Genomic DNA, 20,597 nt, shown 5'->3' with positions numbered 1-20,597 from the left:
GTGGGAAAGCCAAGCTTATTGCACAGTTCAGCTGGGAAGAGTGCATGAGAAACAGACTGGAAATGCTTTGTGCTCTGCGTAGGCTACAAAAAGCTTGTTCAGTTCTAATCTAAAATAATCAATACATCTTGACAGTGTACATATTTTGTCAGATATTAAATGGCAAGCTAAAAAGCAATATAGACTGGCAACATATTGGAAAACATGCTTTAAAATCCTGAACACTAAATCCACATAAAAACTCAAAAGCAATGAATATTATTATTATCAATTATGTAATTATTAACTATAATGACATACTGCCACACCCTTACCCTAATTTTCTTCATTGTAAAGATTAAAAAATTAAGAACTGCACTGCAAACGTACACAGAAGATACTGGTTAGAGTTTCAGAGTTGAAAATAGCAGATGTAATTATATATTTTATCAAATAGAACAAAATATTTCGAGTAATAATAATGACAATAGCCACAGGTGAATAAGCACAACAGTTAACACTGCAGTGAAGCGTTTGAGAGGAAAAACCTTTGATTAAACCTGCAGTATAAGTCTTCTTTTGTTCCATAAAAGATCCTAACATTTGAAACACCATATACAGTACAAAAAGACGATTTAATATTTGCTATAAATCAGCAGAAACAAGTATTCAAAAAGTGGTAAGATGTCTGTTCCTTTCTGAGATGAACAACCAAATGTAGAGGACTAAGCTTTATATCATCTGACAGATCAGCTTAAACTGGATCATGCCTTTTCTTGTCTAATGCTGAGAAGTTAGTTCATACCTTTATCTTGACTGGATGGCTGAAATATGTTTTCTGGTATTACAGGTAAGGCATAATTCAACTGTTAGGGTTTTAACTAAACTAAATAAATGAATATTACTACACCTATGATGACAGCTCTGCTGTAGCTTCAGTTATATAACAGGAACGACTTTAAAGTTTATTGCTAACATAAAACACTTTCTGCTTTACACATTCAATTCAGATGATAACTAATTCGGATGATAACTCCATACACTGTAACCCTGCACGTACTCCCTGACGTTTGAAAGTGTTACAATCTGCGTTCCAATTGCACAAACGAAAAGGGAGTAGTTGCATTTTTTTCTCATGTTACAAAATGTTGGTATTCACTACCACCCTTTACTAGAAATGCTGGCAAGTCTTAATATCAAGGAACATTATCACGAAATATTTAAAAAAACACATAATCATTTAACAGAGTTTTTGTTTTTGTTGCTTTAAGAAATTACAAATAGAAGAAGCAGAAAGATCATAAAGACTTTAAAAGTGGGTAGATGATTTTAACACAACATTTAACATAGTGTAATTTTAGCTTGAATTTGAGCAATTCATTTCACTTTCTCTGTATTGTAAACATATTTACATTATGTTTGTACAGTGCTTTGTCCAGTCATTATTACTGTGTATGGGTACATAATAGTGTACAGTGCTAAGAAAATGTTTGTTAACCCCCTATTATTTGAATTACAATTTCTTACCACAAAAGTTTTATTTAATCAAAACCATCCATCCATTTTCTAACTACTTCATTCAATTCAGGGTCATGGGGGAGCTGGAGCCTATCCTAGCAAGCAAGGCACACAAGGCAGGATACACCCTGGATGAGATGCTAGTACATCACAAGGCAGACACACACAACCACGTGCCAGGGTCGATTTTCCCAGAACCAAATTAACCTTCCAGTAATGTCTTTTGACTGGCAGGAAACCAGAGCATATGGTGGAAATCCACCAGAATATGAGGAGAACATACAAACTCCATGCAGATAGTACCCCCGGTCTATAATTGAACCCAGAGCTCCAGTAATGCGAGACAGCAATGCTAACCACTGCACAACATGCTGCCCCTTAATCAAAACCAAAGGGTTTATGTTGACCAGTTTAATGTTTTTGAGAAACAATTCTTTATGAAGCAAAAACCAATAATTAAGAATCAGTGCATGTAAATTGATAACATCACTTTATTAACCCTTTACAATTTCTTGCATTAGGAATTATCTTTTCACATACCCCAGCTTGCTCTCCATGAGACACACAGACAGCAAGAGAGCCTGGGGTCAGAGCGCAGGGTCTACTATTATACAGCACCCCTGGAGCAGTGGGGGTTAAGGGCCTTGCTCAGGAGCCCAACAGAGTAGGACTCCTCTGCAGGCTGCAGGATTTGAACCAGCAACCTTCTAGCCACAGGCACAGATCCTTAGCCACAGAGCCACCACTCCGTCCCAAAAGTAATAAGTAAACCCCCAAGACATCTAGCATAATTAAGGCAGTAATTATAATCAGGTGGTGAAATTATTGGGTGACAAGTAAATGAGAAATGAGAGTGGGCAGCACTCTTGTGTTTAATGGCTGTAAAATGCAAAGGAACAAGTAATAGGTTTATTCCATGCTGAAAAAAGAAGAGAGAAAACACAACATTTAGTGAAGTACTACACAGCACTGAATTAAGATAATTATATTTCTTAATTTATATCAGAGTTTGGTATATTAACTGGTATCAGTTAAACTGTAAATTAGGAACCTGCAAACACTGAAGGTGAAGGTGCAAAAAATAAATTGTGTAGATGCCTCATTGGTAACATTTGATCAAGACATGAGAAGTATAGGCTGGCATTGTGGCATAGTGCTTAGTATTCCTGCCTTACAGCACACTACTGGGACAATACAGGACCTGGAGTGCTATCATTGCCCTGTTCGAGTGGGTGCTCCAGTTTTGCCCAAAGTTAAAAAACGTACTGGTAATTTAATTAAACTTGTAAAACTGGCCCCGGTGTGGGTGTGTGTCTGTGTCTGTTTCTGTCCTGTGTTGGACTAGCATCCCATCCAGGATGTATTCTGCTTTGTACCAGCTGTCACATAACATGTAAGGAAATACAGTTGGGGGGGTTGAATTTAAATCAAGGTAGGTTATACCAAAATATGCAAATGTGTACTAGTAGTATTAGAATACTGTTTTGGTTGCCTCTTTTCAACCAAAAAGAACAGAATAATCCCTGGTTTTAAAAGAATGTCCTACAGGAGCAAAGCAAACAGAGAGGATTATGAGAAGACTATTGACAATGCTGGGCACCCCCTTTCCTCAAAAGGTTATGAAAATTAGGAAGCAGCTTCTGACTTCGTAAGCCACAACTGCATACACAGCAGTTTCCAATGATGACTCACTTGGACAAGAATTACAATAGCGTTTTAATGCACGGCTTCATTCATTAAGAGATTTTATTTTGGGGTGCCACAAAGACTGTCTGAAAACCGATCTTCTTGCTGATGTTAAAGCTGTCAGTCCCACTTTAACACATTTTAACACATCCATAAAATAACATTTTTGCAAAACCAGGCTGACCTTCAGATGTTGGAGAAGATGATACTTTCTCTTCTGCTGACAAAAATAAGCATACAGACATTATGCAGGTGATGCAGTACCCACATCAGACTATGGAGAAATAGACATCTCTAACTAAGTTCCATCTGTCAGATGGATGTCAGAGGATGGAAGATATCAGTCTATTTCTTTCTTAGGAACAATAAATAGGTTTATTCCATGCTGAAAAAAAGAAGAAAGAAAACACAACGTTTTGGCCGTGGAGCCTTCTTCAGGTGTGAGAAATGTTTCAGGTGTGAGCAAATGTTTATGTTTACTTTCTTAGCAGCCTACTGGAGGATGCTGAGAGGTTTATTTTACAAACATTTGTACCAAAATGGCTACCTTCATTTAGTACCATCAGACTTATTAAAGTCAAAAGGTCATGATGAATACCATTTGTTAGAGTTACAGAAATTGTATATTCATCTTTAAGTTATTTGTTAGACTGACTTAACAGTTCATCCTTCAGGTGACCAGAATATTAAATTATGCTTTTTTAGATGCTCTCGCTTCTTATCTCAACAAACAATTTACAATTATAAACCCAGATTCTGTAGTTGGAACCAGAACAATGCTGTAACTCAGACAAAAACATATTTACCCATGTTCTTTATAATCAAATTTATGTGTCATCTAATGGAACGTGACAAGAGGTTTTTCAAAAGGCCAATTTATTTTGATAGTATAACTATACTTTTTGTGCTTTCTTTAGATGCAGATAACACATTTGGCTTTAGTCATTCATTTATACAGTCTGTAACCTATAAAAGAGTCTTACTAATAAGGTGTTCAGGTGGGTAGCTGCGTCAGCATGCGTAGACTGCAAAGGAACAAGTAATAGGTTTATTCCATGGTGAAAAAAAGAAGAAAGAAAACACAACGTTTCGGCCGTAGAGCCTTCTTCAGGTGTGAGCCTTCTTCAGACCTTCTTCACAAACCTGAAGAAGGCTCTACGGCCGAAATGTTGTGTTTTCTTTCTTCTTTTTTTCAGCATGGAATAAACCTATTACTTGTTCCTTTACTAATAAGGTGCAGACTGTGTCAGTCGTAATTCTTTAGATTGCACTGTGCAAAGGTAATTGATTTCTTGCCTGTACATTATCACCATAATTATTTGTTCTTTACTAGAAACACTGGCACAGGCTATTAGACCAAATTTTAGAATCACTCAATCATATCATTTTTCTCCTTGTATTCCTGTTCAGTTACAATCCTCAGTTTTTAATTATTTTGGTATTAGGATTACACTTAAGTTTCCAAAAATAAGAGAAAGTGCTGAAATTGAATGAAATTAAAGCAGAGCTGTCTATTTTTGTTGTTAAAGGCAGCACTGCATAGCTTTGTTCTCCATTATAAAACAGAACATATTCCCACACTAATTTCTTAGTTTTCATAATTCCTATTTCAGAACCTTGAGTAAATGAACTCTACTTTCAGAAGTAGTACTGTATAGCTGGAACATAATACCACATTCTTATGGTTTTGGTGGTTTTGGCTATTTGCATTTTTCGGTTTTTCAGTTGAGGCTGCTGGATTGGATGGAGGGTGTCATGGTTGGATATGGGAGCATCGAGTTAAAGGAGAGGACTTTCACCCTTTGATTGGACCCAATCATTGCAGACTCACTGGGCATTTCGGAGAAGAGGCAACCATTTCATTTGCAGACCTCAGAAATGTCTTAAGCTTTCATGAGGAACCATTTCTTTTTACTTTGGGTTCTCTGCCCTATCCCTGACTCAACCTGGGCTACACAAAACATTCACATTCTTGTTGAGTTTTGACAACAGTACTTCAAATCCTGAGGGAAACACAAACTCTGCCTATTTCATCTCTGCTCAGCCCTACATGGTGACATGGGACGCTGCAGATGTTTTGAGATGTGGAAAGCTGTGGGGCGGAGTGGTGGCTCTGTGGCTAAGGATCTGTGCCTGTGACTGGAAGGTTGCTGGTTCAAATCCTGCAGCTGGCAGAGTAATCCTACTCTGTTGGGCCCCTGATCAAGGCCCTTAACCCCAACTGCTCCAGGAGTGCTGTACAATGGCTGACCCTGTGCTCTGACCCCAAGCTTCTCTCCATGTCTGTACCTCCATGTGTCTCATGGAGAGCAAGCTGGGGTATGCAAAAAGATGAATTCCTAATACAAGAAGTTGTATTGGGCTAATAAAGCAACACTATTTTATTAAGAGAACTACACACACCTGATTATACATTAATCTATACATTATTATCCTATGGTATACTACTAGTTATAATAAATATTCCTCCCAGAAGCTCTCTGTCACAAAGGTACCCATGCTTTTGGGTGAAGTGCTTATGCTGCTTAAGGAGCAGGAGGTTGTTCCACGTAGGCTCCGTCTCAGTGAAGATTCCCAAGTTACTTTTACAATTAGAGCACAAAGTCTTACTGTATGTTTGAGTCTTTCAAAGTTTTTGTTGTGGGTTTAACTGCAGCCAAAAACCATTTAAGAGTTATTTTTGACTTCTTGAACCACACTGAGTTGCAACCATGTGCAGAAATTGGTCCTTTGGCTGGATTAGATATGACTGGAGCAACAACTGTGACAGTGTAGCCAGAAGTTTTTTATAGTGTTTTTTTTTATTAGTCACCTTTTCCTCCCTGTTTCTTTTTTGTGTGTACCCATTTTTGTATGATCTTGGGCATTGTGTATATTGTTGGATATTGTAAAATAATCATTACTGTATATGAAAACATTCTAGAGTGAGAGAGGGTGAGAGAACAGAAACTGCAGCAGAAACATAAATCTTCTCCACCTACAGAAACATTCCAGGTGCAGCCATCAGCTAGGAAGATCAATTTTTGTGACAAGAATCTGAAGACACTGAGCTGTTTTGTTTTGATTTGCAAGCCACCCGTACTGCATTAACAACAGAGCTGTTGCTGCCAAATTTGAAAAATTTAAAAGACCGTGCCGTCACAGAGCAATGGCATGAAAAGACAAATCTCTCCAGATCTTGCCCCTAGCGAATGGCTTCTATTCCAAAATATGAAGGTACGTACCCAGAATCAACTTTTTTGTTTCATTTAATGAAGTCAAAGTGGCTATTTCTGGGTGGGATGAACAGCAAAACATCCACAAAAAGTGGACTTCTTTATTCGGAGGATGACACTCTACCGGGGTCACTCAATCATAGAGAAATAACATCTTTCACAGCTTTTGTTGTTTTAATAAGAATCTGAAAATCTGAAAATTAGAAAATGTTGAAATTATTAAAATTCTGTTAAACACAACTATAGCTTATTAAACTGTTTACATTACAGTATATGACAACATTGTCTGAAAATAAGTACAGTAGGCATTAGTAAGGAATATTTCGTTTCAAAACAACATACAATGGCAATGATAATACTCACATAGAATTTACACAGTACAGTGAAATGAACGCATGTCACCAAATCTCTTTTTTTGTAAAATGAACACCTTCCACAAAAGACTGAATTTTGCCATGCCTTGCAAAGCTAAAAGAATTCTCAGGTCTGATTTTAAACGGAGCTGAGAAATACGAGTCAAAAAGATTTGCAAGTAACAGAAAACAAATAAATGAGGAGATGGCGCTTTGCTATTTACACGATAGAGCCTCTGACTCTCTGAACAGAACAGAACTGTGTTTTCACATCACGATTTCCACAGCAACACATGCGAAGAGTGTATGAGTGGTTATACGAGAAGGTTCACAGGAAATGCGGTGTCGAGTTGCTTTTGATTTTGTTTTAGTGGCCAAGTCGCGTCCAAGTGAAGATGAAAGAAGGAGAGCCAGTGGAATGTGTCAGAGTGGATACACTAACAGTTACACACCTGTAGAGCTGTTAACTCCCACAATCTTTCACCATGCACTGATGGTATCAAATCCAAATCTGACATCTCATTGATTGACCCCATAGTCACATATGATTCACCAGGAAGGACTTACAGATCACTACGGGTGCAGAGTGAAAGACCGCAAAATGCAAGACAACAAATACAAAAGGCTCCAGAAAACAGCTTCTCAGCCAAAACCATCAGAAGTTGCCTGCACATTCCAAACCAAAGAACTCGTCAGTCCTGCTCTGCAAAGATGCCAGACGTTTGCAACCATGGGCAGACAGGTGCAGAGACCATCAGCTATGGACCCCAGTCAAACCAACAATCTACCAATAATCTGAGATGAGTTAAACTCACCCTCGACTTCCACAGTATCCATGCTGGGGTGTCAAAATATGCGCAGGAATCATTTAATCCTGGTAGGGTTATTATTTCACATACTGTAGTACAGCATTATGACTGGCAGATCAATTCTCTACCATTTGTCTATCTCATGTCTTTTCTGCATACTACCAAGACAAACATCATTGAGGGTTGCATGGTTGGACTCATTCTGTTAGACAACTTGCAGGTTCACGGAACATGTTCTTAATGGACTTACCAGGTGTTGACCTCTTGGTAAATATCACTGATCGCAATATGCATATACACAGTAGTTGATATATGCAGTATATTTATGATTGTAAATGTACATACATACTGTATATAAAGAAATGTAGATACACAGCTATCCAGGCATAATAATCATGCATTATAGCATTACTGGTGTGTACTGTATCAGTCCTCGTGTTCAAATATAAGTCCATTGCTATATGCATGTGCACATTTCCTGATTTACAATGCAAAACGCTGAGTTTGGTATGAGTTTTAAAATGTATTTTGCTGGATTGATTTTCATTTTATTGAAAAGGATGTTGCTTGTATTATTTTAAATTCTCTTAGCATCTCTATTGCTCTACATGTGTCCCACAATCTCCAGACTCACCCTTCTTCTCTACCTTATAAAAATAGGAAAGTTCAATATTGGTCCAATATAAGTTCAAAAATCACTTTTGATGTCCAAACAGAAATTAAGGCTATAATATAACGAACCAACACTCCTCCTTGCAGACAATTTGTGAATAATCCATGATTACACAGATGGAAAAAACTGTATCAGATCTTTTTTTATATTAATTCTTAATTCTGAATATCAGCTTCTTCCCTCTGGGAAATGTTTTAAGGTTTCCAAATGTACATCAATTGAATACAAATATTCATTTGTTCCCTTATCTATTATTAAAACAGTTAATACAAATAAGTGGCAAGGGTAAATGCAATTAGATCAGTTTGTGCATGTATGCAAGTGCAATTAATGTGATGTGTAATGTTTTGTGATGTATTCAGATGTACAGATGCAATGTGTGTCCATAACAATATTCCCCTAGAGGACAATACATTCAAGATCTGCTCCTGCCTCTACCCCAGGATTCGCTTCAAGCTTGGCTCGTGAACCTAATAACCAGCGCGTGTGAACAGATGGAAACAGAGACTCTCAACTTTTTTTTTTTAAGTCCTCTGCTTTTTTTTTTTCTGGGAACGGGTCACAGGCCCCGTGCCTAGTGAAGGTGGGTTTAGACGGGACCCAGCAGCAGGGGATGTCTCTCCTGTGGCACTCAGGAGTCTGAGCAGGCTGTTCTGGTCTTACACCTCTGCAGGCACTCAGCAGCCCGGCACCAGAAGTGACTCAGGCTTGTATAGGCACTTCAACTTTAAAAGCATGTCTAATCCAATCCCCAGTAGATTGGAAGCTATCTGTGTACCTCCCATACAGCATATTCTGGATGGCTTAAAACAAGCTCCCCCCCCCCCCCCTCAGTCTTTTCTGTGGTTGCTCTGTCAGTCCTGTAGCACTGATCTGTCCCCTTGGGGCATACCAAACTAATCCTATTTACTCACTCTCTCTGTGTCTCCGGCCCATCAGAGTATCTTAAATATTCATAACTTTTTTTGGGGGGATGAGCATACTAAATAAGTGTCGCGATGACTTGGAGACAAGAAGAGATTGTCTTTTAATAAGCAGATAATAAAAGAGAAAGAAATAAACAGTCTTGCCAGTTACCCCACCACCCCCCTCCCCACATTATGGTTTGGAAGTCCCCCCTGTCCAAAAAGGAGAGTTAACTTAGTCAGTTGTGGGGTCAGGTTTGCGTGATTGAAAAGCCTGGGAACCTACCTCCCTTTGTCACATTTTGCAACGAGTTAAAATTCCTCAGCTGACCAAACCTGTGAACGATTGGAAAATGATTCTATTTGTAATTCAAATTCTGCAAGGAATCTAAACGCGTTCTACAGTAGACAAACACGGCTTCCAATATATACTTTTTTTTTTCTTCCCAGACCTCCGAGCTAACCTGTTCCCTTTTGTTCCCAGTCAAAAAGGTTCTGGGAGGCAAGATCACAGTGGGGTCACAATATGAGATAGACAGAAGATTGCTCAGATTTCATTTTCATCTCTCTTCCCAACCATCCGCTTGTGTGAAAATGTAACATAAATTGCATGGAACACGTATTCCACTCAAGTTCAATTTATTTCTTATTTAAATGATGACATTCTGTCACAATTGGTGGGTTGGGTACTACCCTGATTTGTACATTTAGTATCAACAAATATGATATATTTTTAACTATGACTTACAATCCCCTCTTGATTACTTTCTTAAATCAGAAAATAATATAGAGCTGGGAGCAGCCATATTTTTCCAGCAGAATGACAGAATACACATGTTGTTCATCTAATTATTTTGTTTTTGGCATATCTACAAATTATCTAACCAGAAGGCCTTTGAGTATGTGGATAATTCACTCTTCTGCATTTTCACTGCTCTTGTTCTTGTTTTAATTGTGTCATTACTCTTATAATGTACTTGAGCTGTTACCCCACATAAGAGAAAATCATTTTCATATTCCCCTCAATAGCATGCACCATGTTCCACAAAGTCTTCAAACAAAGCTGACGTTTTTGAATTAACTGAAGCATACTAACTTCTTTGTATAGCCATTCTTAAGTCTAACCATTTTAACCCATATTAACATAAAATAAAGCTCAGAAAGTGAATGCAATCCCCAACACTTTCTTTGCTAAATACAAAAATGCAATGTATTATGATCTAGTTTAAGTAACAGAGATTCTTTCATAGTTTTGACACTCATTTTTATCAAAATATTTTATGTTTCCATCTGGTTGGTTATGTCCAAAATCTAAATAGTATATTTAACTGATCAGTATTATTTGTGCCTAGCACTCTCTATTTTAATCTATCCTTTAGGCTTAAATCTATCCCTTAGGCATAAAGGCCACAGACAACTAGTCTATAAATGGATAATAAATAATTGGAAGTTATGTGACACAACACAATATACTGCAAATAATCCCTAGCACTGGGGATGCAGCAAATAGGATTTTCTTTTTATGGAAATAAAATTAAGGCTTCCCTTCAGAGAAATGGAGAGGCTGTACTTTAATCCAGCACCACTGGTAGTGCTGGCAGTTGTGATCAAACTTGTGCCGTGAAGACTGTGTTTCCATGAAAGTGTCTGCGTACTTTCTTCTGGTCTTTTGGAAGAGCTTTCCATATAGAAGTCATGCACATCTAGTTACACAAAGCTGGCATCACAAACAAAACAAACTGGACCATTTCTGGCTATGAGAGGCTGGGGAGTCCCCTCTAGAAACAGGCACCATCTTCAGAGCACACAGCAGTTCACAGCTAGGAGTTACAACGGTGGAGACAGGTGGTCTGCATAAAACAGTCACCACATTGGGGTGATGCTTAATGGAGACAGTGAGGTGAATAGATGCACTGCTGACATCACAGTCCCATGCCAAAAGGGCACATGTCCTGCAAGTGTGTTCATCTGCTACTGTTCCGTCTGCCCTGCCTCCAAAAACTAATCCACACCAAGGGTGTTTGCTGATGCTTCAAAAATACTTGTAAAAGGCATTACAGGGTGTTCAATTCATTAGAGATAGTTGTAGGAGTAGTGCCCGTAAGACAATTAGTCATCAAAATGCTGATTTCCAGTCAAATTCAAGTTGCATTCAGTCAGTAACGTTATGCGCCACAGACAATGTAAAGAATCGAGTTGATAAAGCTACTCCTGGGCTTGTACAAGATATGCTACTTCCTTTAGGTGCATCTGTAAAAAGAAATGTGTTTTTATGAATGGAAATATCAGGAAACTTGACACTATAATGAAAAATTCTTTCCATTCGTAATTATGTGATTTTAACATACTGTATATAGTTTCAAGCTGCTTAAGAAAGTAATGTACAGTAACTTCTGTATTCATGTCTCACAGCTGAAGACAGGAAAAGCAATACAGGAACAGTATAAGACCATCAAGTTCTTTAATGGGATAGTTACAGTAACGCGTTTATAAATTAAAAGATAAATGTCAACATAATTGGCGAAGAAAATTTAAACATTAAAATATGTTGATTGCAAAAGTGTTCAGCTCCCTGGGTCAAAATGTGGTGGAAGCACCTTTGGCAGCAAATACAGTGGTCTGTTTGGATAAGTCTCTATGAATTTTACACACCAGGATGATGCATTTTTCTCTCATTCCTCTTCACCAACTTCCTCAAGCTCTTTCAACTTGAGTGGGTATCACTGAGGGACTGCAATTTTCAAGTTTTGTCAGGAGTTTTCCCATTGGATTCAAATCAGGGTTTGGACTGGATCAGTCGAGGACAGTCACTTTCTTGCTGTTACGCCATTCCAGTGTTAAGTCTTGTGCTTTTGCCCATTCCCCTATCAAAATGTAGATTTTGATCTCCGTTTTAGGTGATGCAGGTTTTCCTTTACTATGCTCCACACTGTTCATTTTACCCTCAGCCTTGACAAGCTTCTATGTCCATTCTGATGAGTAGCAGCCCCATAACATAATGCTTCCTCTACCATGCTTAACAGTAGGGTTGGTGTTGACTGGGTGACACATTTGCCCCACCCATAATGCTTTGTATTGAGACCAAAAAGTTCCAAGTTTGTCTTCCCTGACAAGAAAATCTTTTGCCACATGTTTTTGGTATTAGAGTACTTAAATGTTTTGTTGCAAACTCCATGTGGGATTTGAGATAGCTTTGCTGCAAAAGACAGCTTTTTTTGGAATGACCAGGATATTTTTGATTCATGGACATTTTCTACCATCTCAGCCATTGAGCACATTCCATGTATTTAAGGATCTGTGTGCAGACTTGTGCGTGTTACTCAGCTGATTGATTCCTACCAGACAAGAAGAGCTCACGCAATGTTCTGTTACAATTATTTAAGATAAGATAAGATAAGATAAGATCACTTTATTGGCCATATAAAATTTATTGTATTAAGAATTTGCCTTTTTGCATACCCCAGCTTGCTCTCCATGAGACACACAGACAGGGAGAGAAGCTTGGCGCAGGCAAACAAGTCCTAAACTAATCCAAAGGGGAAACTGGGGTGCAGTCCAGGGTCCAGGAGCCGGGAGATACAATCCGAGACAGCCAAGTTTAAAACTGGAACGGGAACAGCAACAAGGACAGGGAACCAGAAGGATAAAAACAGTTATGATCCAGGCACTCTGAGCCCTCAGATGGTCAGGATGCCGTGACGAAGCCTATGTCGTCGGGTCTCTCCAGGACCCACTGGTAGGCGGGCTTCCAGGCGGCTCTGAAGCCCTAAACAAAAAAGGGTCCAAAGGGGAAAAAAATAAAGAAATGGAGTCCCGGACTTCCAGACTGTCAGCGGAGTCCAAGTTGTGGCTCTGCATTCTGTCACAGGAACCGGTCCAAGCTCCCGCGAAGCATAGTTCAGCAAACTATGCAGACGGTATAATCCGGAAGTGACTGGAATAGGACTTCAAGGGAAACACAGCAGGAGCAGGACGGGAAGACAGACAGGGGGGCGTGATGGCTGTAATCTGGTGTTCAGGGGGCGTGGCACAGGCGAACAAGTCCTAAGGTAATCCAAAGGGGAAACCGGGGCACAGTCCACAGTCCAGGAGCCGGGAGATCCAATCCGAGACAGACAAGATTAAAACCCGAACGGGATCTGGAACAGGAACAGGGACAGGGAACCAGGAGGATAAAAACAGCAAAGAGGCCAGGGGCTCCGAGCCCCAGACTCAGCAGGTCAGGACGCCCTGATGAAGCCTATGCCGTCAGGTCTCTCCAGGACCCACTGGTCGGTTGGCTTCCAGGCGTCCGTCTTCCAATGCAGAGCCGGAAATAGCGAGAGCGCCAGGTTTAAATAAGGAGACGAAACAGTGGGCAGGTGCACGTACTAAACTAAAATACAAAAGGGCCGGAGCACCCTTAAGAGGAGGGATTACGATCGTGACAGATACGAACCAGCAACCTTCCAGCCACAGGCACAGATCCTTAGCTACGGAGCCACCGCACTGCCTCATTTAAGTGTTCCAGTAAATTCACACAACTCTTACACACAGAGGACATTCAGCCGTGTGACTTGGGAAAATAAATGTGCACACCTGAACTAATTTAGGTTTGCTATGGTGGGTATGCAATCAATATATTTTAGTTTTTGAAATTTACCTGCAGTTTCTACTGATCTTTATTTTCTTTCACCCACAAACGTTTGAGCATTAAAGCTTCGATTAAACTTAGCTACGTCAAAAAAATACGCATACATTATTTATAATTCAACAAAATGCACCATCATGAGAAGGTGATGAATAATTTTGCAAGGCCCTGTAGGTGGGTTTCTGTGAAAAGGGTGCTGCTTCCTCGAAAGATTAGCTGAACATAGGGAAATGTCTACATCAGCTTTCAAAACTGACAGGCAGTTCCTCTGCAATCCAGTCACCAGAGGTTTGCAATGTTGGCATAGTTGGCATTGCATCTCCTGTCAGGCTCATGTGAGCAATTCATCTCACAGTGCTGTTGGAAACAACAACACTTGACTCCAACAATTCCGCCCACCCTCAGCAATCCCAACATCCCCTGCTCCCACAGGGACCATGCACCTTGTAGCCCACACAGCTCAATAGGAAGTGGGAAATAGGAGAATTCCTCTCTAATCTGTATTCAATTTGTCTTGCCTGCTTTATCTGTCTTTTGTTATCAATGCTCAGTCTCATGAATAGAAAAAAGGTCACAGGGGTATGATTTCTATTCCTTCCTCTGCTTCAAGTAAAGAATGTAGGGGAAAGGCCCCTCTCAGATATTTTGGGCGATTTTTTTTCTGTTCCTTTTTCCCCCTCTAAACCCAAATAAAGTGTGTGATGGATGAGTGAGCAGAGGCTAAACCGCCCCCATCAATCTTGGAAACCTGTATTTTCTGTAGGGGCAGTTTTAGAAAGCTTAGTCCCTTTACCGGCCTCAGAAACACTCCCTCACCAACACCACCACCACTGCCACTACCGCCAACACACACACTCAGCTTCCCCCAGATATACACCCCCCCACAGCCCCAATTAGCTGAAAGCTGAATTGAAACTACATAACTTAGGTCTAACCCAGACAGAAAGGATGACAAAAAAGAATAAGACCGAAATAGGACACAAAATGGCCCTGGTTAACCGCAGCAAAACAGACGATTTGGGATCCTCGGTTCTTGGTCTTTTTGTACACCAGTACAAGCAGGCGAATTCCAAGAGGATGCAGTCATCAGAGCTATGCGAAGACGGGGAAGTGGTTTGTAACTACGGGCTTTCACATGGGATCCAGAGAAGATACAGAGGAAAGGAGACCCTGACAGCCAGAGCGTGGTTCTCCAAGCTTAATCTAATCTCAGTTATGTCACAACCAGCCTTGATCTTGTCTTCACATCAGCTCATAAACAGATAACGAAAACAAAAGCAAACACACCAGGAAGGCATCAGCAGCTGCAATAAAAGAGGGAATGAAATGCATAAAACTACAGACAGTACAGCTGTAATTTTTATCACGGCCTTCCTGCAGGACAATAAAACAGGAGAGCCTAGCTGAAGTGATTTACTCAGGACACCGGCCATCTAAGATAAAATTACAATCTTTATTTTTCTGCTCCTGGGTACTTATATTTTAATGAAATTTCAGATATCGGGGCATAATCTTCAGACAAGATCAACCAAATAAAATACATTTAAAGAAGATTTAAATTGCTTTGTTCCATGAATGTAGTATGTCTAAAAGTCATGGCAGTGCTGTGCGTAAAATTGAACAAAAATTACACCTCTTTAAAATAGCCTAGTTTGTTTATTATTGTTCTCCAAAAAAATGCACATTTATTCTTTTTTTAATTATTAATAGAACAATTCTTTCAAACTTGCCAATGGTGCGCACTGTCAACAGGACAACATAGCCATTCTGAGCAATTCCTTTTGTCTTATACTGTACAGTATTTTATCTTATATTAATCTGCCAAATTGCTGGTGGTCAAAATATGTCACCGCCTCCTCACATGTTTTAATTCACATTGCACATGTTCCCAGAATGCAGAGTGATTTCAGGAATGGACTGTACTTTCTACTAGAAATTATCTCCTTGATGGGCTGCTGCTGATAGTAACCCAAAAGAGGGTACATACCATAGAAAACCATCAAATAAATGTAGAAATACATAGTTGAACTCTAGTATTATGATTGTTGTGGTATTTTTTTTGTGGTGATACAAAAAGCAAATAGCAGGTTCAAAAGATTAATTTCTTTGTACTGTATCATATAATGACCCTGACTTGTGGATTGAGGAGGATATACATATGAAGGATAGCCTCATTCATCAGGAACCAGCTACAAGAAGAGAAATCATGTGTAAAAACAGTCTGAAAGCACAGAGAAATATTTACATTTATGCATATAGTAGTAAAAACAAGGATCACTCATCAAGCCTGCTTTGTCAAAAGCACTATTTACATTTTAAAAATTACCAAAAAACGTGCAATGCCTAAGCACAAACCAGACAAACACAGCTGAAGGCATAAGTTGCATGGGTATGCAATTAAAATAGAGGCTCTGCAGTCATTAAAAGAGATGAACGCTGTTCTGCTACAGTTGCTGAATGCCTGCATAAACTGTATGTAACTTCAGCCCATTTTACAGTCATTTAGGTCTGTATAAACTGCAAGGCATAGGCAGCTTCGGCAACTACTAGCATTGTGTAACTGCTTGGCCGATCTGAATACAGGAATTGTGCAAGCCCTTCACAGGAAACAGGACAGTGAGGCAAGGAAAGGGGATTTGCAGAATATCAATCCAGATTAAAGATCCATACAGAGCAAAAAAAAGAGGGACAGAAAAAAAACTGTATAACAGCTGCAAACTTTTTCCATTTGAACTGAAACATTCCTGCACACAGCACTCTCACTAACACAGGCTTCCTCTCAATGCCATGTGGTATTTGTCCCCAGCTGAGATCCAGATAATGCAAGGGAGCTGCAAACTTTCTCATAGATACCACTCAACCACACACTGCACTCTACTGAAGAAATTAATTCACACATACTGGAGCAATTCTAAATCCATAAAACTTTTTTTTCAGAATGACAATAACCTGTCTGTACTTAATAATGAGCTAATATACAATGTTGTTGTGGGGCTGTCCATTTTTCACTGTATTTACAAATACTGTACACACATACTTTTTTTCAGTTCTGAGAGCTGAAGCCTATCCCAGCAAGCAATGGGCACAAGGCAGGATTCACCCTGGATGTGTATTGCTACTCTATCCCAGGGAACAAACAGACACAGACATGCACACAGACTTACACCAGATTCAGTTTTCCCTGAAGCCAATTAACATATCGGTATGTTTTTGGACTGTGGGAGCAGACTGGAGCACCCAGAGGAAACGCAAGTGAGACCATGACAAATTTCACACCGATTCCACCCAAGTAATTGAACCCAGGGCTCCAGTGCTGTGAGATAGCAATGCTAACCCCTGACTGCACTTGTGTTGACTACAGTATACAGCGGGTCATTCACATTCAGCCAGGACTTTGATTCCTAAGGTTAACAAGGCAAATTAATTTCTCTGATTATCAACCTAGTGTGGAATCAACCCAGTCAGAGAACAGACACAAAGTGCTATTTGCTATTTCTTTTTCTATTCTAGCTGATTTATTAATAAAGTAGTAACATACATCAGACAATAACAAGCCTTAACTGTATTTTAATTGCATGTTAGTTACAAAACCCTAGTCTTAGACAATTTGCAGATGGAATGTTGTTTCATCTAAACAGTTTTATAAACGTGTTAACAGCTGATCTGTTATCCGTAAATAAAGTGTAATTTTGCAATCCCTAAACTCAAATGTGACCCATCTACAGTACGACTCATTTTTGACAGCACAGATAGAAGAGGAAGCTGCTGTGGTACTAGCTGGCATTGTGCCTGGTCCTAAAGCAAGTAAATTGAAAGCGATATTAGCATATGTGTGTGGGCGTGCATACCAGCAAGTGTAGGTGTGTAGCAGTTCATGTGAGTGGCCTTTTAAAAATATGAACAACAAATAACACCCACACTGTAGCTGCTCCATGGAGCTTCAAAATCTATTTATGTTTGTGCTAGTTAATCAAAATAAACATTGATGAAACCATTGATGAAGTTATGCACCAAGCGTCAAGTGAGGGACTTAACGTTTGATTAATTTTATTATTTTTCTAAGCATCATCTTTTGGACACTGCTCCTATAAAACTAGATGATCAAAGCATGAAAAAGCATGACTTTATCCCAACAGAAATGCAATATCTACAGATGGGCGTGGCACACAGGTAGTCAACCTTTCATTCCTTGATTTCCCTATTCCCTTCACACATATTTTCTGGAATTGTGATTAGGAGGTGCTGAGTAGTTGAAGGCTGTGAACAAATACATACAAACTGTTGAATAAAAACAGGTGTAATCTAACTGACAATAAGTGAAGACAACAAGTCGAATAAATCAAGTGAGTGAAGTCGAATGGTTTTTAATTTTAATAAAATGTACTGAACAGGATAACTGGTATCAAATATACGGAAGCCTGAAATGGACAAAGAACAGATGTTTTATGGTATGTCCCTCCCTTTTTTAATGAGTCAGTTGCTTCAGTAAATTATATATACAGAATAACAGACAGGCTTCAGTAAGTTACCGGAAAATGATTTGGTCTGGGGGTTCTGAAACACCATAAACCCGAAAGAGATAAACTTCAAGTGGCTTATCAACTGTGGAATTGATGTTTTCTTGTGATACATGCGTTAAACATAACATGCGTTGACCTCTGTTTTTTAACAAAATGAATACTGCTTTCTCAAACTGCTGTGCAATGTCTCCCTGGTGTTCTGTTTTTTACGTTTCTTGGAGACGCAGCCCAGCTCAGCTGCAGTCTACCTTCTGGATTTGCCTTTTCCAAAGGCCACGTCTCTGCGTAGCCCTTTTGACTTTTGTGTCTTCCACTAATTCTGACCAGCTAAATCTCTACCTTTCCCTCCAGTCTCTGTTCTCTGTATTCTCTTCTCATCGCAGCGCTTACAGTATCTCTGCACTTCACAACCCCTGACCAGGCTTCATCTTCTGAAAAATGGGCACTACTTTTGCCCACGTGTCTGTGTGAGTGTGTGTCTTACATTCACTTTCCTCTAAACCTTTAACTGGTTATTTCATCTCAGTAACAATATAAATTAATTGATGGTATTAGAAAATTTTACCATTTCTGAATTAAGCATAAAACCGTGAACTTTATGAAAGTAATGCCTGGTCACCATGCTGTCACAAACCGCTAGTCAAAAGTTTGCAAGAATTGTGACTGAAACTGGCCCTTCCTGCTCACTAGTCACTGTACTGACTAATGTAATGCAATGTACAGTATGAATACTGTAAGTACAAGTTGGTCAGCAGACAATTTAACACAGAAATGTTCTGACGTGATCTGCATGCAGAGTTAACAAGTAGTATTTATCGGCAAAACTGTCTCGAAGTTGAGAGCAGTTTGCAGGAGTGCTTCTTCACAATGTACAGTAATAGGGCTGCTTCAAGCCACCGCAAGTTTTGTAGCCTTGTTCTGAATCGCAGACAATAATGGCAAAATGACTCTGTGCACACCTAGAAACTCCTTCTATTTTGTGATGTAAATTGTGTAAGTTTTACACATTACTGTGTAAAGTCTTCTTTCATTGTGGTTTGAAAAGCACTCATCAGTGCCGATTATTTCTAACCCCAATATATAAATATAGTGTTGCAGTTCCCCTTTAATACCCCCTCTCTGGATTCCCATCATTCCTTTCAACATTTTCATCTCCATCATTGCGATTATCTGCATATGCTCCTTCCTCATGTTACAGTACTCCACTCTTTATCTATCAGCTTCGTATAGTAGAAGTGACTTACCATAGCTCCCACTGACACTTTTCATGCTGCGGGACCTTCTTTAAATGACATAAAAATACACTCAATATGTTGGTTTAGCAATGGACCCAGACCATCAGTTCATTAAAATACTTTTTAAGCTGGGTATCCACATTGCTTGAAGTAAAAATGTTTTGCGTCACACTTCTTTCCCATTTTCTCTGAAGTAAAAGTTTACTAGGATAAGAGCAAACTTTCTTGTGTTCCTTGTAATAAAGTATTACTTTGGTATTGTATTTCATGGTGGCTTTTAATACAGTAGAATGCTTTCCCTGTGCCAGAGGAATGACTTGATGTTAAGCAATTTTTCTGAGTTTGTCGAGTGAGCAGTGGTTTTGTATATACAGACATTGGAAGGGCTTTATCAATGTATAGTTACTGGTCTTGTGTCTGAGGGCTGACTGGTCTGTCAGTCTTCAGGGTCTGGTGTCATGCTCAGTGTATTTAGGTTGTAACTACTATTGTAATCAACACTAATTAACTTTGTAGTTTAAAACGTCCTCTATGTAAGAAACGGAAGGATTTGATAGTCATGATGTTAACAGTTGCGTACTGTAATTAATACACCTATTCACATCAATAGAGTGTCGCTAGCACAGATTCAGAACACAAAAGCACTTTTCTGAGGAATACCACAGCCACATACATTCTTCTTACAAAACTGAAAGAACTGTGTATTCAATTTTTGATTGTGTTTTCCATCCGTATTTTTTTTTATTTTTATGTAATTTATTAGAGATGAATATATACCATAAGAGCTGTTTGCCATGGAGTTGAATTATAAAATCAATATACAGTATTGCAGTCTTAATCTACTATTCCTTGAAATGGAACAAGTTTTCATTGTATGTCTGAATTTGGAGGAGTTCAACATCATGATTCACCAGTTTCCTCACACAGTGCAAAGACATACTGGTAGGTTAACTGGATTCTGGGAAAATGGGCCCTGGTGTGTTTGTACGTTTGTTTTTGTGTCTGTTTCTGACTGCCTCGTGACAGACAGGCATCTGTGTATCCAGGGTGTATCCTGCCTTGTGCCCGTTGCTT

The 20,597-nt window shown here is 39.2% G+C and overlaps 1 protein-coding gene and 1 long non-coding RNA gene across 32 annotated transcripts in view; both read right to left on the bottom strand.

Moving 5' to 3' along the window:
- The window catches only part of LOC148654491 (uncharacterized), a 263,900-nt gene that overhangs the window by 139,959 nt on the left and 103,344 nt on the right, over window positions 1-20,597 (bottom strand). The gene's annotated exons all lie outside the window — the stretch shown is intronic.
- LOC148654492 (uncharacterized) lies at window positions 10,651-15,415 on the bottom strand. The gene is made up of 2 exons (XR_015941483.1): window positions 12,719-15,415; window positions 10,651-12,329 (listed from the first exon to the last, which is right to left on the bottom strand). It is a non-coding gene; the product is annotated as an uncharacterized LOC148654492 (long non-coding RNA).

The sequence above is a fragment of the Lepisosteus platostomus genome, chromosome 9, assembly GCF_059453375.1.
Source record: "Lepisosteus platostomus isolate fLepPlt1 chromosome 9, fLepPlt1.hap1, whole genome shotgun sequence".
Taxonomy (NCBI): domain Eukaryota; kingdom Metazoa; phylum Chordata; class Actinopteri; order Semionotiformes; family Lepisosteidae; genus Lepisosteus; species Lepisosteus platostomus.
Note: the sequence above shows the minus strand (reverse complement) of the source record. Positions and strands in the feature narration are given on the sequence as shown.